The sequence below is a fragment of the Phaenicophaeus curvirostris genome, chromosome 23, assembly GCF_032191515.1.
Source record: "Phaenicophaeus curvirostris isolate KB17595 chromosome 23, BPBGC_Pcur_1.0, whole genome shotgun sequence".
In the NCBI taxonomy this organism is placed as follows: Eukaryota; Metazoa; Chordata; class Aves; order Cuculiformes; family Cuculidae; genus Phaenicophaeus; species Phaenicophaeus curvirostris.
In genome coordinates, this window is record NC_091414.1 from 8,000,282 (window position 1) to 8,015,329 (window position 15,048).

The following is a 15,048-nucleotide window of genomic DNA, read 5'->3' on the forward strand; positions in this document are numbered from 1 at the left end:
TGTGCAGCAGTACAACCTATTCCTGCCCCAAGAGCCGTGACAGCACTGTAAATCCCAGTGGGGATGTGAAAGGCTGTTCACCCTACTCTGTTTACTCCCTGCCTTTCTGCTTTCTCATCCTGTTTAGAGCATTCGGGCACCTTCACATCATGAAACCGTCCCCTGTGAAGTGATTAAGCAAGTTAACAGAAACTACTTTCTGGCGCCCTGAAAACCGCAGTGATTTCCCCCGCCTGGCCCCTGCCAGACCTACTTAAACTCCCACACGTGCAGCCAGGCTGCGCGCAGCACCACGTGCCGAGCGCAGGGATGCCCTGCAGCCCGGACAATTGTACATTCACCATGAAAACGTGAAGGATTTCCTTTCCTTTATTCAAGGGCAGATAAGGGTCTTATGTGCCAGGGTAAAACTACATAGAGGGTCTCAGCATTTGCCCAGGCTGCCTCCCCCAGCCACAGTCGCTCGCCTTGATCACCTTCACTGCAAATCAACTGAATTGACAATAAATCTCACCAGTAACTCAGGTTCTTCATAAATTACTGTTCACACTACACACAGGAAAGTGTGCAATACAAAGTACCACTGTCATCATTCCAGTTTTTCCTCTATCAGTTTTAATTGGTTGTATTTTAAATATAAAAGCTCTTTTCCTTTTTTTTTTAATTGTAGGAATGACAAAGGCAAACCAAGACATAAGAGAAACTGTGGTGTTCAAAGGTTACGTGCAGGAGTGTGGAATACGACAACAGCAGCAATAATATCTGAAATTGCTACTAACGGGTCCTGTCCTGTCCCCTGTCCTTCATTTTCATTACCTGACACTTGTTCCTTGAGTAATTTCTTAGAAAAATCCCAACCTAAACTCTTTAGTGTGAAAAAGATTTCACATCACGCTTTAATCCACACCGCAGGAACTTCCCATTCCACGCTTAGTTTCAAAGTTGTGAGCAGCTCTTTAATTTTGATTTTGAGAAGGATCTAAATAATGAGATAGACAGAAAGCTTCCCAGAGTCAGGTCAGAACGCGCTAATTGCACTTGTGAACAAAACACTCTTCCCAAATAAGTGGGACACCTTGGAGCACCTGGAAGCAACGAAGGAAGCAAAGCCAATGAGCAGTAACCACCAGACTAGATGCAGGTTGAGAACTTGAACCTCCGGTGGCAACATGCTTTCTTCTACAGAACCCTCCATACCTCCAGAAACAGCAGTGTGGGCAGAATACACCTCACAAAGTCCTCATGCTCACAGCTGGTGTTACAGAGAAGTAGGCAGGACAAGCAGCAGCAACATTTCTGGGTGCAAGGGATGTGATTCCCTGGGATGCCGCTCAGCCAGGTCCACTCTCCAGCAAAGGCTCCCTACCCCACCAGCAGCTTAAACTGCTGCTGAAGGAAGAGATCCTACCACTCCTCTCTCCTGTGCACCTAGCGCCCCTTTCTTTGCAGTCACCAAGGCACCTGGGTGGCTGAGCAGCAGCCTGGAGCTGGGATCGAACCACCTTCAAAGGAAAAAACAACCGTCCCCCAAGCACCACCTTTCTGTTAAGCCGGGTCAGCCCTGGTGCCAGGGAGCCGGTGTGGGGGAACCAGCAGGGTTGGAACAGCCAGAGCACCAAGTGGGGCAGCAGGATGCCCCTTTCCAGCAACAGCCAGAGGAAACGAAACCATGATTTTACCATCACTTTGGCAAACCAGAGAACACAAAGCCACAGTGATGTATGTACATCTCTGCAGCCCTTCCATCTGCATCGCGCACCCAGCCACTGATTTCACCTGAGAAGCAGCCACATGGCTTCTCGTGACCAGCACAGAAAGCTCTTGGACCACAAGCAAGGCCAGAGCCTCTCCCAGCCATGGCCTCTGGGAGCTCGGAGAGGTGCTGCAGGGAGAGCCTGAGTGACACTGCTGACAGCTTCAACATCAAAGGCTCAGCAAGTCAGATCCAGGGAGCAGCTGCTCCAGTCACACGCGTTTCCCTAACAGCATCCTCCGACACATGGCTCATCCCTGCCACTGCCTACCAGGCAGCTCCGGCCGTGGGGCAGCCCAGCCTGCCCTCCAGCACCAGTGGGTGCTGCAGCCACCTCCTCGCCCAGAAGGAGCCCACTTCGCTCCGACACACCATCCAGGGCTTGGGTTTCCAAAAAACAAACTCAGCACATTGCACCAGCTCAGTGGGAGCTGTCTCAGGTTACTATCTTACTTCAAAGCAGCTTACCATCAGCAAAGGTGATCTTTAAAAACTGAAGGTAAACAACACTGACTTTTTTTGAGGCATTTCAAATCTCAAAATCAGTTTCTTAAACTACATAGAACTAAAGGCAACTGTGTGTCAGATATGCCTATCACACAACATTTTAAAACCAGAAGCAACCACAACAGAAGAGATATCACAGCAGCCCTGCGCTATCTTCGGTTCCAGAGAGTCCAAACTGCACCTGTTACAGGAGGTGCCACTGCATCCCCAGGCAGGAGAACAGACCTCGCTGTCGGTCCCACCCCCTGGCCCATGCAGAACCACCTCATCCCACAGTGACCAACGCCTGTTAGCCTTGGGAGAGATTGGCCACTGGTAGACCTGGGCAGCTGGGGCTCAGGCACTGCTTCCATCTGTGTATCTATTTATTTTCATGAGAAAGAGGTCTGAGAAGCAGTTTTGGGTGGTGAGAATCCTTCTGGGGGCCACTGGGCTTGGGAACAAGAAAATCCACACAGACTGTGACCCAGGAGAGCAGCTGCAGCAATGACAGCAACGTTCAGAAAACTAAGCAAAATAGTTATGCTTCTGAAAACCATAGAAAGATAGACTTTCCCAAGTTGGAAGGGACCCACAAGGACCATTGAGTCCAACTCCTGTCCCTGCACAGGACACCCCAACATTCTCACTGTGGGGTTGAGGGCATTGGCCAAATGCTGCTGGAAGATTGTCAGGCTTGGTGCCATGATTGCTCCCCTGGGAGCTGTTCCAGTGCTCCACCACCCTCTGGGGGAAGAATCTTCTCCTAATGTCCAATCCAACCTTCCCCTGGCATCTTCCTGTCATTCCCTCTGGTCCTGTCATTGGTCACCAGAGAGAAGAGCTCAACGCCTGCTCCTCCTCCCCTTGCGAGGGAGCTGCAGACCAAGATGAGGTCTCCCCTCAGTCTCCTTTTCTCCAGGCTCAACAGTTCCTGTGACTTCAGCCGCTCCTCACACAGCTTCCCCTCTAAACCCTTCACCAACTCCGTGCCCTCCACTGGATGCTCTCCAGGAGCTTTAGATCCTTTTTATCCTGTGACACCCAGAACTGGCCCCAGTGCTCAAGGTGCAGCTGCACCAGTGCAGAGCAGAGTGGGACAATCCCTTCCCTTGCCCAGCTGGCGATGCCATGCTGGATGCACCCCAGGACACAGTTAATTCTCTTGGCTGCCAAGGCACTGCTGGCCCATGGTCAGTACCATACCATTTCCCCTTTATGGGGCATTTTCTTTATTTATTCATTGATAATTATTTTGTAATATCTCAATTAAACAACACTTTCCCTTTAACCTGGACTCGTCTTGAACGGCCACCTTGGTTTAATTCCAGCTTGCGCAGAACAACAATGTAAAACATTAGGGACAGGCGTTTTGCATGCTGTTCTACTTTGCTTGCTCGATTTGTGGAAATACTTATCTGAACTTCAAAACAGAAGGCATCAAAGCAGAGGAATGGACTGCACAACTGCACAGATCTGTTGCCTGCCTCCTTCTCTGCACAAGACTGCAGTGTCAACAATTCCCCATTAAAGCCTCAGCAAGCTACATGGTTTCTCGCACTGAATCCTGTTTTAAAAATCCTGAAACACAAAGCCTGGCTAGATCAGGCTCTCTGGAACTGGAGACTGGATATCACCTCTGACAGCTACCCGCTACTGGCATCAGGCAAGACTGCTATTTACTTTCATTCTGTTCAAGCCCATCTGCCTTGGCTTTGAATATAAAATTTCAGCTGAGGAACACCTCTTCTCTCGAGCTGCAAATAATTAAAGACAAGGATACTGTGATAAACCCATCAAGCAGTTATAAGACCGATTAGAAGAAAAGCTCTTTGAACATGGTTTTATATTAATTTTAAATAGCCATTATTTCCCTAAGAACAAAGCTTCAGTTTGTGTAATGAAACTGTATCTACTAAACAAAGTTAAAACAAAATGGCTTGTGTGCACAATAAAAAAATCTATGTGGTTATTTTCACTCCCTGTTTACTCCAGTGCCACCCCTTTACTGCAAACAGCGGTGAAGACAGGAATTAGGCAGCATCAGCATTTAAGTTTCCCCTGTTTTCGAGAGGAGCATTTGATGTTCATCTGTCCCACACTGCTCCACTGTGCACAGGGATCGGAAAGCGCAGCCCAACTGATTGACGCCGTCATCTGATGCGGCAGTGCTTTTCCTTGAAATATGCTCTTACTTCATGCCTGTGGTGATTTGAGCTAAATTAGAGTCACTTTTCTGACTCTAACGCTCACTCAGTCTCATCTAAGTAACTTCATTTCCAGAAAGCCAACTGCATGTTTTTTGCAGTTTCTCTCCAGCACCGATCACACGGGGCACTGGGATGCAGAAAGGCCAAAGCTTATGCTGATTCCTATAGTAACCAAGGTCATCCTTGAGCTGGTGAAAAAAACAGTCATACCTGTAGGGAGGGGTGGACAGAAGAAGGTGACCCCAAACTGACCAACAGAGGATTCCATCCCATACAGACCACACCGGATAAAAATGAGGGAGCACATAAATGATATGGCAGACATCCAAAGAGACCCTTGCCTGTTTGACCCTGATCCTAGATCCACGCATTCCTAAATCTGGTTCCTGAGCCCAGCTCCCTCCCAGCTGTGGATCCTTTCCCTGGTGTCTGCTCTGCAGCATTTGTGATGTACAGTCAACAAGGACTGGGGACGTGATCTCAGTTATTTGTAAATAATATTTTATTATATTTGTAAAAATTATTTTCATCATCATTATTATTTCATTAAAATTGCAGTTTTAGTTTCCAACTCCCAAGTCTTTTCCTCTCCTTTCCCTCTCCCCGTTCCCTGGGGGTGGGAAGGAGGGATTTGGGAGCCCAACTCCTCACTTTTAGCTGCCGAAACAGGCCAAGCCAGGGCTGAATTGTGACCACACCACTCAGCCTGTGACAAACCACTGCCTTTGGAGAAGAGCAGGATGTGGCATAGGAATGTGCTGCATCCCCCTCCCTCATTTTTCTTCTTTTTTTTAGATTTAATTAAAAACAACCCAAGGAATAAATATAAAAAGTGAAGAAAAGAGACATTAGCATTGCTCTACACTGCACACCTACACAGGGCTTCTTATTCTGAAGATTTATGACTCAAGTTTTAATCATCAGGTAAAATACACTCTCAGCACATCCTAGGCTGGCAGTGACCTGTGTGCCTCCACATCAGGGTGTGAGCAGCGGGTGGACATGACCACTGTCCTCCACCGGAAAGGCTCTTTACAGTTTCCTTCTTTCCTGTATCTCAGCATTCCCATATCCAACTGTGATAATACTTCAACCACTGAGCTACTGAAATATTCCCCATCGGCATTCACCATTGCCAAAACAGCACCCTGCCTACACAGAGCACACAGACCCAGCCCGACACCTGCTCCCACAGGATCCCACACAGGATATGGCAAAACCAGGCATTCCCTAAAGGAGCAGCACAGCCCAGGAGAGATGGTGATCTTCAGGGACAGCTTCCCTCAAAGAACAGTCCATCCTAGCACACAGGGAATGAGTGAATGCAGAAGGTTTGGCTGGACACAGACCGCCCCAAAAGAACTCCAGAGGAAGCACACAGGAGGGGGAGCAGAGACCAGATACAGATGAGGAACTCATCAGAACTGATGAAGCACACAGGGCTTGGAAGCTCAGCTAGCTCACACGTGGCCGGGGATGCGCAGGGCAACAAGAAGGACTTTGAGGGCTCCCGTGAGCATATCAGCAGCAAATGGCCAGGAGTAGCATTGGACGGACACTGCACAGGGCGGGCAATCACTGCCCAAGGACACAGGGAAGGCTGAGGTACTCAATATTTTACCTGTTTCAGACTTTACCATCAATGACTGCGCCGGGGCTCCCCAAGTCCTTTTGCCTCAAAGCAGAATGTGGAAGAAGGCAGTGCCACCTGCCACAGCCCCCAGGAAACGTCCCCGCTCCAGGGCTTTGGTGACCTGGGCTCAGGGCCCAGAGAGTGCAGCAGTGACCGTGCTGCAGGTTACAACCAAGCCACTGCTCTCGGCCTCACCAGCTGCTGAAGGCTGTAGCTCTCACCTCTGGCACCCACCTGAGCTACAGACTTGACTCCAGAGCTGCCTCACCATTGATCCGGCTGCTAATCCGGGCTCTTGCCTTAACCCAGCTGCCCTGCTCACCCTGCAGTCCTGAAGGTCTGTGCCCTGGCTGGGAAGCCACTGCTGCCGCCAGTCTTGTTACCACACTCGGTGTCCCTCCCCTTAGGGCCAGGCTGTCCCTGCTGCTCCCAGACACCTACAACAGTAAAGAAAGGTCACGTCAGAGGCCACCTGAAGAAAACTGGACACACAACTCTAAGATCAGAAGATGCAGGAAGAGCTGCTTTCTGTAATTTTTGAAAAGTGAAACTCAGTCTGTGATGTGACTGACAACTGCAAAAGGGCAAATGTCACCTTGACAAAGGGAGATCCAAGCCAGTCTGACTTGCCTCAGTGTCTCGGGGACAGACTGTGGAGCAAATCCACACACAGACCATTCACACACACATGAAGGACAAGAAAGCGACTGAGAACAAGAAGCAAAGGCAAATGGATACACCAAAGGCCAATCTGACTGCCCTTTCCAATGCAACAACATGCTCTGCAGAATAAGAGAGCTATCCTGTATCTCGTTCTAGCAATGCAGAATCCTTCAGCATCCTTACAGCCACACTGGGCAGGTATAAATTATGTACAGGCTACACAGCAGATGAAAAAATGTCTGGACCACCCGGTTCAGGAGACTGTGGTTACAGGTCTACAACTTGACCAGTGGCTGGCAACCGAAAGCCACCTACATGAGCCGATAGTGGACACAATATTAACATGTCCATCATGACCACTGCAACAGTACAGAACAGACCTTCAAAACCACCTGCAGATAAGATCAAATAGGAGAGGTGTAGCCCAAAAGCCTGAAAATCAGCCTTGCAATTCAGATGGACTGGGACATGCTGGAAGAACAGGCTGGTAGGACCCTTGGCAAGTTCAACAAGAGCTAGCACCATGTGCTGCCCTCAGGATGGAGCAACGTGATGCACAAGGACAGGCTGGGAACACATTAAGAGGTCACAGTTCTGCAGGAAAGCAAGCGGAGATGCTGGTGGACAAGTTCAACATGAGCAGCTGTGAATCCTGGCAGCAATGAAGGCTCGTCTCAAGCAAGGCTACAAGGATATCATAGGGAAAGACCCAATCAGACTCAGCTCAAGTGCCTGGAGAAAGCAGTAATGGTCAGAAACTACAACAAGGAAAATGCTAGTTCAATACATGAAAAAAAATTTTTTACTGTGTGAGTGGTTTGCACTGCAAGAGATACCCAGCAGGGTGGTGAAACGTCCACCCTTGCACATTCTCACAACGCTGTGGACAAGATCTCGAACACCCCACCTCCTGTGAGCAGGAGGCTGAAAGAGGACCCTCATGAGGTCCCCTGCAGTCCACACTCATTCTTTCACCAGAGAACCTCTCCTCCAAGGCCGGGGAAGCTCAGCTTCCTTAAAATAACCTTGTCAAATGTTTTCAGTAAATGGGACCCATTGCTCCCCCCTGCCCACACCCTCGCAGAACTCCAGAAGATCCATGCCAACTCTTTTTCAATGGACTGTATTTTCCAGTAGGCGGTGATTTTTTCCTTTATTACTCCATCATCTTATTCCTGCTGGAAGTCCCTTGCGTGTTGTCCCAGGATGTCCTCTAGAGCCCATCTTTAGCAGTAACAGTGACAATGAACCACTGAGCTCCTCTGTTCCACCCACAGTCACCCAGCAGTCCCACACACTCACCACGTGCATGCCTGCTCTTGGATCTAGCAAAGCTGCTACTGCCGCTCTGAGTCTCCTCCACAAGGTGCTCTTGAACTTCCTCCTCACCATTTTAATACTCTTGTTAGATTTCACTTGCCATGCTATACATCTTCCTGTTTTCACTCGCTGTATTTTGTGATTTTTAAATGCTCATCCATCCCCCAGGACGGTTTTTACATTTCCCACTGAGCCACACAGGGACTTTGGGGGAGAAACCAATCTCTTTGTTTTCAATCGGTGCATTTTTGTTTCTGACACAGTATTTTTTAAACCGACACCAAGCTCCTTGTAGGCTGCTTGCTTTTGGGGCACATTTTTGTATGGTTTTGGCAATTTTTAAACTATTCGATTCATTTTTAGATGCTGTACTTTCCTAAAAGTACCCATGTGCTGAATTTATTTTCTCTGCTGTCTCCTTCCACTCAGTTATCTCTGTGCTGTGGCTGCTATAAGCCATTCTACTGTAGCTTAAACTTGGTCCTGTGCCCCACAGCACTTTGAAAAGCAGCTTCTCCTGTCAGTTTATGTAATTTTGGTTGCTGCAGGAAGCAGTCCTTTACTGAGTCAGCACTGCTCTCTACCTTGCCTCCTGTTGAGGCAACAAGAACTGGTCTCTGTCCAGGCAACTGAAATCTCCCACTATAATTCTCCCAAATTTGCAGCTTTTCTGATCTCACCACATAGCTCCTGATAGCTATCACAGTCCTGATCCAGAGGTGGCCAGGACAAGCCCAGTAACATTTCAGGTCTGGGATTTCTGCTCACACAGACCCAACAGTGCTTCCCTTTTCCTGTGTGTGCAATGCTGTTGCCCTTTACAAAAGTCCTTTGTGAGCAGAGCCCACCTCTTGCTTTGTACCTTACCTTACCCCTGCTGCACAGCCAGCAGCCAAGCAGCACCACATCCCAGGGAAGAAGTCGTCTCCATCCATCTCCATCCACCGCATCCCAGGGAAGAAGTCTCCTTACAGACACAGCATTTACAGCACAACCACGAGGCTGGCTCCCCCATAAGCACCACCAAAAGAACTAATCACACTTAAAACCATTGATATTGATTACAGTGTGGACAACCAGACAATGCTAATGCTCCTGTGTCAAGAATCACCCAAAACAAGAACAAACACATTCCATTTGGTTTCAACAACTCCTCACTTACAAGTTACTGCACCATCAACAGGCACCAAACAAATGCAGATGTAGATAGTAAAAGATTCTTGCTCCAGGTCAGGTGCAAAATCCTTTTCCCTCTCCACCCTTAGCAGGTCAGTCAAGTTTCAAATAAGAATTAACATGTCACAAATGGAAGCATTACCTCCACAGTAAGGAAAATTTTGGTGAAGAACTCTTTGATGGCTTCTTTTCCAAATGTACCCCTAAGGTCCCATTCGTTCCAATTCTCTTCTTTTTTCATGGTAGTTCAGGTCCTCATCAGCATGAATTACAATTAACATGTGATTAACTCCTCTGCTCTACTTTCCTGAAACCCCACCTGGAGTCCTGCATTCAGTTCTGGAATCCCCAGCATAAGAAGGATATGGAACTGCTGGAACCAGTCCAGAGGAGGCCACAGAGATGGTCTGAGGGCTTGAGCACTTCAGTTATGAGGACAAACAGAGAGTTGGGGTTGTTCACCTTGGAGAAGAGAAAGCTTCAGAGAGACCTTAGAGCCGCTTGTGTTCATTAGGGAACACAAAATGAACGTGGATAGATGAGTGTTCTTGTTCTAGTAGGATATTTGTATTTGGCTTAGCTGTGGCAACGGACAGCACTGTGCATCTTTATTTTAGCTGACAGCCACTGCAGCTGTAATCACAGACAGATTAACCCCACACTCTAAGCTACATTCAGTATTATCTACCACCTGCGACAGGCAAGGAACACAGGCACAACCCATTTCCACAGCTCCTGGAGCCCTGGTAACCTCTGCCTGTGTGTCCACCCCCACCTAAATGAGAACCCTAGAATTAGCATCTTCTTCTCACTTACCATATGTCACAGGCAACTTTTGAGAAAAAGCAGCCCACAGTGTTTTCTGCTGCCTTTTATCTCCAAAATCCTCCAGCACCCAGCGTTCCCCAAGGGGTGGGGTCAGTCACCTTCACCTCAGGCCAGTTCCAGTTGATGGATCTGTAAGACGCTCTCCTGAACCAGTCCACTTTTTACTGCCCTCACTGGAAAATGAAGCTGCATGACAGACCCTAGATCATGGCAGCAGTTCAGCCAGAACTCACACCAATTCTATCTGGTTTTTTGTAACAGTATCCCTGAAAAAGTTTACTTCAATCAGAGATTTGAGAAACTTACTCAGCAACTTGGTGCTGCTTTTTCTTCAGCATGAAATTAAATTCTTTAGGTCCTGGAAAGGTGCTACACAGACTTATAGTTCAGAGAATTGCCACACAACTTTTGCTACTGTATTTCAAAATGCTGAGAGCCGTGGGACCATTGACTCATGAGGATTTTTGGGCTTTCTTCAGGTCAGGCAAGAGTTTGTAACTTGGGGTTGTTTTTTTAAGCCAGGAGCATTAGTGTCTCCTCATATCCAGAAAGGTCAGAGGCTTGGCATGACAGCCAACCACTGGATAGAAAAAAAAACACAAAAAAAAAAGAGAAAAAGAAGAAAAAGAGAGAAAAAAAAAAGGGAGAAAAAGAATTAAACTTTGTGTGTCTCTACAGTTCTCCAGAACACCAGCAAAGATAAAAAACAATAAAAAACGAAGGCAGACCCTGCTCTATTTGAGTCCCTTTACCTTTCAAAAAGGCCAGCTCCCCTCCCTGTACCAAAAATTTCTGGCTGGACCAGAAACAAGGATTTCAAGCACACAGCATAATCAAGGCAAAAGCTTCTGAGATCTCAAGAGCTCTAATAAAAGTATTGAACAAAACATCAGGTGTATCACAAATAGGACTGGACTTCGATGCCAAGCTTCAAAGCCTTGAACAGACAGGCTGGTTTACGGGACAGTGTTTTTTCCACTAAGGATATGACAGCAACTATGCCTTTATCACAAAAAGCAGCATGGGGAAACTTTGCTAGGAAAACAGTGACCACGCCTACTTGAACATTCCACGTGGTTTTGAAAGCAACTTCCACTTTCTCTCCCACTCTGAAGAACAATCACCTATTTTTTCAAATGATCCTGGTCCTGAATATGCCTTTTTCTCCCCGATTGTCTTAAATCAATCATATTTAAGGAAGGATTTCTTTCTCTCAAATAGAATAGGGCAAAAAAACCGTCACAGGAAAGGCTGTCTCTGTAGGAGACTGTTTTGTAAAATCTTCAAAGCCTGGATTCACCCATAGCAGCACGATATTTACAGAACTATGAACCATCACCTGGTTTAAAGCTTTATGTTCTACTCCAGTTGGTGGCTTTCAGAGAAAGAGCACTGTCAGGATTCAAACATAAACAGCGCAAACTTCAAGACTTGAAAGAAAGTGCTTGGGATGTGAGCACTGCAGATGGCTTTCAGCTGAGGAAGAGTTCTCTCTGCAGAGCTGAAGAACTGCTCCAACCCTTCTGAAATTACGCTGGCCACATCCTTAATTCCAATAACAAAAAGCTTGTTTCCCAATTAATTATCCAACGCAGTTAAGGGACTGACTTATGACAACCAAGAAAAGACAAGACAGCAGTGCCTGGTGTGGTGTAGATTAGGATGACGCCACGCATTGAGGAGCCCGCTATGACCTCAGTGTCCTGCCCACAGCACTCTCCCAGACATCAGGTTTGAGGAACACACCAGGAGACCTCGCAGCTCCACCTGCACTGAAGCTCCAGATGCGGCTGCGAGAAGGCAGAAAGGTTGTGCAGGGACGCCCCCAGGTGATGGAGCGCCTCCAGCCTCAGCACCCGCACGGGCTGACCCCTATCACTGCCAGGGCTGCTGAAGAGCTGCTTGTGTGCTGCCCTTGAAATAATTAAAGGAACAACTTCCAGGACGAAAGAAAGAGAATAAATTAAGGATAAGACAAAGCAAGGAAAAGCTGGAAAAGACCCTCCTCAACTTACAGCAAACCAGCGTGTGTCATGGGCCATGTTTTAGGTGACCAAACTGAACTCTCAGGAACTGCTACCAGGGTCCTGGCTGTGGGTGGGTTGTTTGTAGGCTCAGCTGGGTGCAAGCTCATACAGGGAACGCCAGTTGTTAAATCCTGACATGACTCCATTTAAGGTCTCAAAAGTTTCCTGTCAATCTCCACCCTGATAGCTGCTTTCTCAGTCACAGGGTTTTGCAGACCCAGGACAAGTTTTAACAAACATTCTTTTTCCACAAGAGAAAAAGGAGCGCTGACTTGCAGGGAAGGGAAAAAACTCCTGCTGCTGAGAACGGAGAATACAGGCACCAAGTTCCTCACGTTCAAAAGGAGACACTGCCTACTGTGAGCCCAAGTCATTGTTCATAACATGACCTACACACAACGTTACTTGCTAGGCTTGTCATTCCATTAAACAATGCCATCATGTTCTACTCAGTTTCGCATTTCACCACATACGGTGTTTGTTCAGTACAGGAAAGCCAGGAAACAGCACATTAATTTGCTGCAGAGGTGCCAACCCATTGACACCAAACACAGAAAACCTATTTAAAGCATACTCTGACACATTCAATTCAAAACTCATTCAACATCTGGACATTTACAGGGCAAAGCTTTGGGAAGCTACAAACCCTTCTGAAGTCACCAATTACTTAGGAATTACTACAGCTATTGCCTACATCTGTGACAGGAAAGTGACAGTTTTCCAGCCCTGGCTGTCACACACACTACAACGTGCAGTTACCGAGGTGCCATGAACACTGCTGAGGCTGCACAGCGGGGCTGAGCGGGAGGTGGAAGCTGGAGGCAGGCACTGAGCAATAACTGTGACAGTGGGTGAACCACTACATCTTCACTTCAGCACCTTTTAGACAGAGCAGCAAGGCTGTACTGTCACATCACCATGCTGGTGAGGGGGCTGGAGAGCAGGTCTTATGAGGAGCAGCTGAGAGAGCTGGGGGTGTTTAGCCTGGAGAAGAGGAGGCTGAGGGGACACCTCATTGCTCTCTACAACTACCTGAAAGGAGGTTGTGGAGAGGAGGGAGCTGGGCTCTTCTCCCAAGTGACAGGGGACAGGACAAGAGGGAATGGCCTCAAGCTCCACCAGGGGAGGTTCAGGCTGAACATTAGGAAAAAATTCTTCACAGAAAGGGTCATTGGGCATTGGAACAGGCTGCCCAGGGAGGTGGTTGAGTCACCTTCCCTGGAGGTGTTTAAGGCACGGGTGGACAAGGTGCTAAGGGGCATGGTTTAGTGCTTGATAGGAATGGTTGGACTTGATGATCCGGTGGGTCTCTTCCAACCTGGTTATTCTATGATTCTGTGATCACCAACTGCGGGGCAAAAACTGTCCTGTGGAACTGCACAAGGAGGAAACATTATACCATAAGGTGATAAAAAAACCCCTCAAACCTCAAAAGGTAGAGTCTGACAGGTCAGCAGTTTCACATGCTGAGGAAGCCACTATCTCCATGCATTTTTAGAAGTAGCTTTTCCTGAAAACAAACTTGAGGCATGTGCATTGCCACAACTCTCAACAAAACCTATCTGGTTCAACATCACAAATTTAAGATAACGTGCCACAGACATAATGGAAGTAAACCAAACAACAGAGGTAGATAACGATAATTATAACGATCTTATCTGAACCAGTCAGGTTGACTCTCACTAACCAGCTAGAAGTTACCCCACTCTGAACGAAGAGCATCACCGAAGCAGAAGCGACGCTGGCTCCGCGCCGAGGGCGCCCGGGGCTGCCCGCCCCGCAGGCCGCAGCCGCGCTGTCCCCAGGCCGGCTCCGCTCCAGACGCGCTTCAGACACACCATAAATCGAGGGAACGGGGCACGCAGTTCGCGCTGGACCCGCACGGCGCTCCAGGGACTCCAGGCGCGTTCCAAAGGCCGTGGGCGCGCAGCGGAGCCGACCGGACCGTACCGCCGCCGGGGAGGCCCAGCCGCCCGCGGCCCCGCCGAGCCCTCCCGCCGCTCCGGGCCCCGCAGCCCCCGCGCCCCGGGGCGGCTGACGGCGCCCCGTGGGGGCCCGCACACCGCGGCTCGGGGGGCGGCCCGGGGCGGCCCCGGCTGCCGCTCCGCTCCCCCAGCGGCGGGGACACCGGGGAACTCATCCGGGCGGCAGAGCCCGGCGGCAGAGCCCCGCGCCCCAGGCCCGCTCCTGCCGGGCCCCGCGCCCCCGGCCCGCCCCGCGGCCGACGGAGAAGGGTGAGACGCGGAGCGGCCGGGCCGGCCTCGGCGGGTGCTTACCGAGAGGCGGCACCACAGCCGGGCCCGGCGCGTCCCGCGGCGGACATGGCAGCGCCGGCTCCGCCCCGCCGGAAGCGCCGCGCGCCGCGCCGGAAGCGACGTCACCCAGGGGGCGGGGCGGGGGCGGTCCCCGCGGGGGGGCGGGGCCGGCGAGGGGGGCGGGGGCGGGGCCGAGGAGGAGGAGGGCCGGGGGGGCGGGGAGGAGGAGCTCAGTGGAGGAGCTCCTCGGCGCTCCCGGCCCCGAAACCAGCCGTGCCCCGGGCTGCACCCCGAGCGTGGGACCAGCAGGGAGGGAGGGAGGGGATCCTGCCCTTCCGCTCACTCTGCTGAGACCCACCTGGAGCCCCGCGCCCAGCTCCGGAGCCCTCAGCACAGGGGGGACGTGGAGCTGTCGGAGCGAGTGCAGAGGAGGCCACGGAGATGATCTGAGGGCTGGAGCAGCTCCCGTACCAGGCCAGGCTGGGAGAGTTGGGGTTGTTCAGCCTGGAGAAGAGAAGGTTCTGATGAGACTTTAGAGCAGCTTCCAGTGCTGAAGGAAGGAAAGCAGGGGAGGGGCTCTTGATCAGGGAGGGCAGGGAGAGGACAAGGGGAACAGTTTTGAGCTGAAAGAGAGGAGATTGAGGTGAGATCTTAGGAAGGAATGTTTTGCTGTGAGGGTGGGGAGGCCCAGGTTGCC

The 15,048-nt window shown here is 49.9% G+C and overlaps 1 protein-coding gene across 3 annotated transcripts in view; it reads right to left on the reverse strand.

The window, feature by feature from the left end:
• EYA3 (EYA transcriptional coactivator and phosphatase 3) overlaps positions 1–14,459 on the reverse strand; it is a 54,322-nt gene extending 39,863 nt beyond the window's left edge. For 2 of the 3 annotated variants that reach the window (XM_069875467.1, XM_069875465.1), the window contains exon 1: positions 14,373–14,459. The gene's annotated coding sequence lies outside the window, so the exon portion shown is untranslated. Of the gene's footprint in view, positions 1–6,316; positions 6,520–14,372 lie in introns of all 3 variants that reach the window. The other variant, XM_069875466.1, reaches the window with a different exon arrangement.
• Between the last annotated feature and the right edge of the window lie 589 nt (positions 14,460–15,048).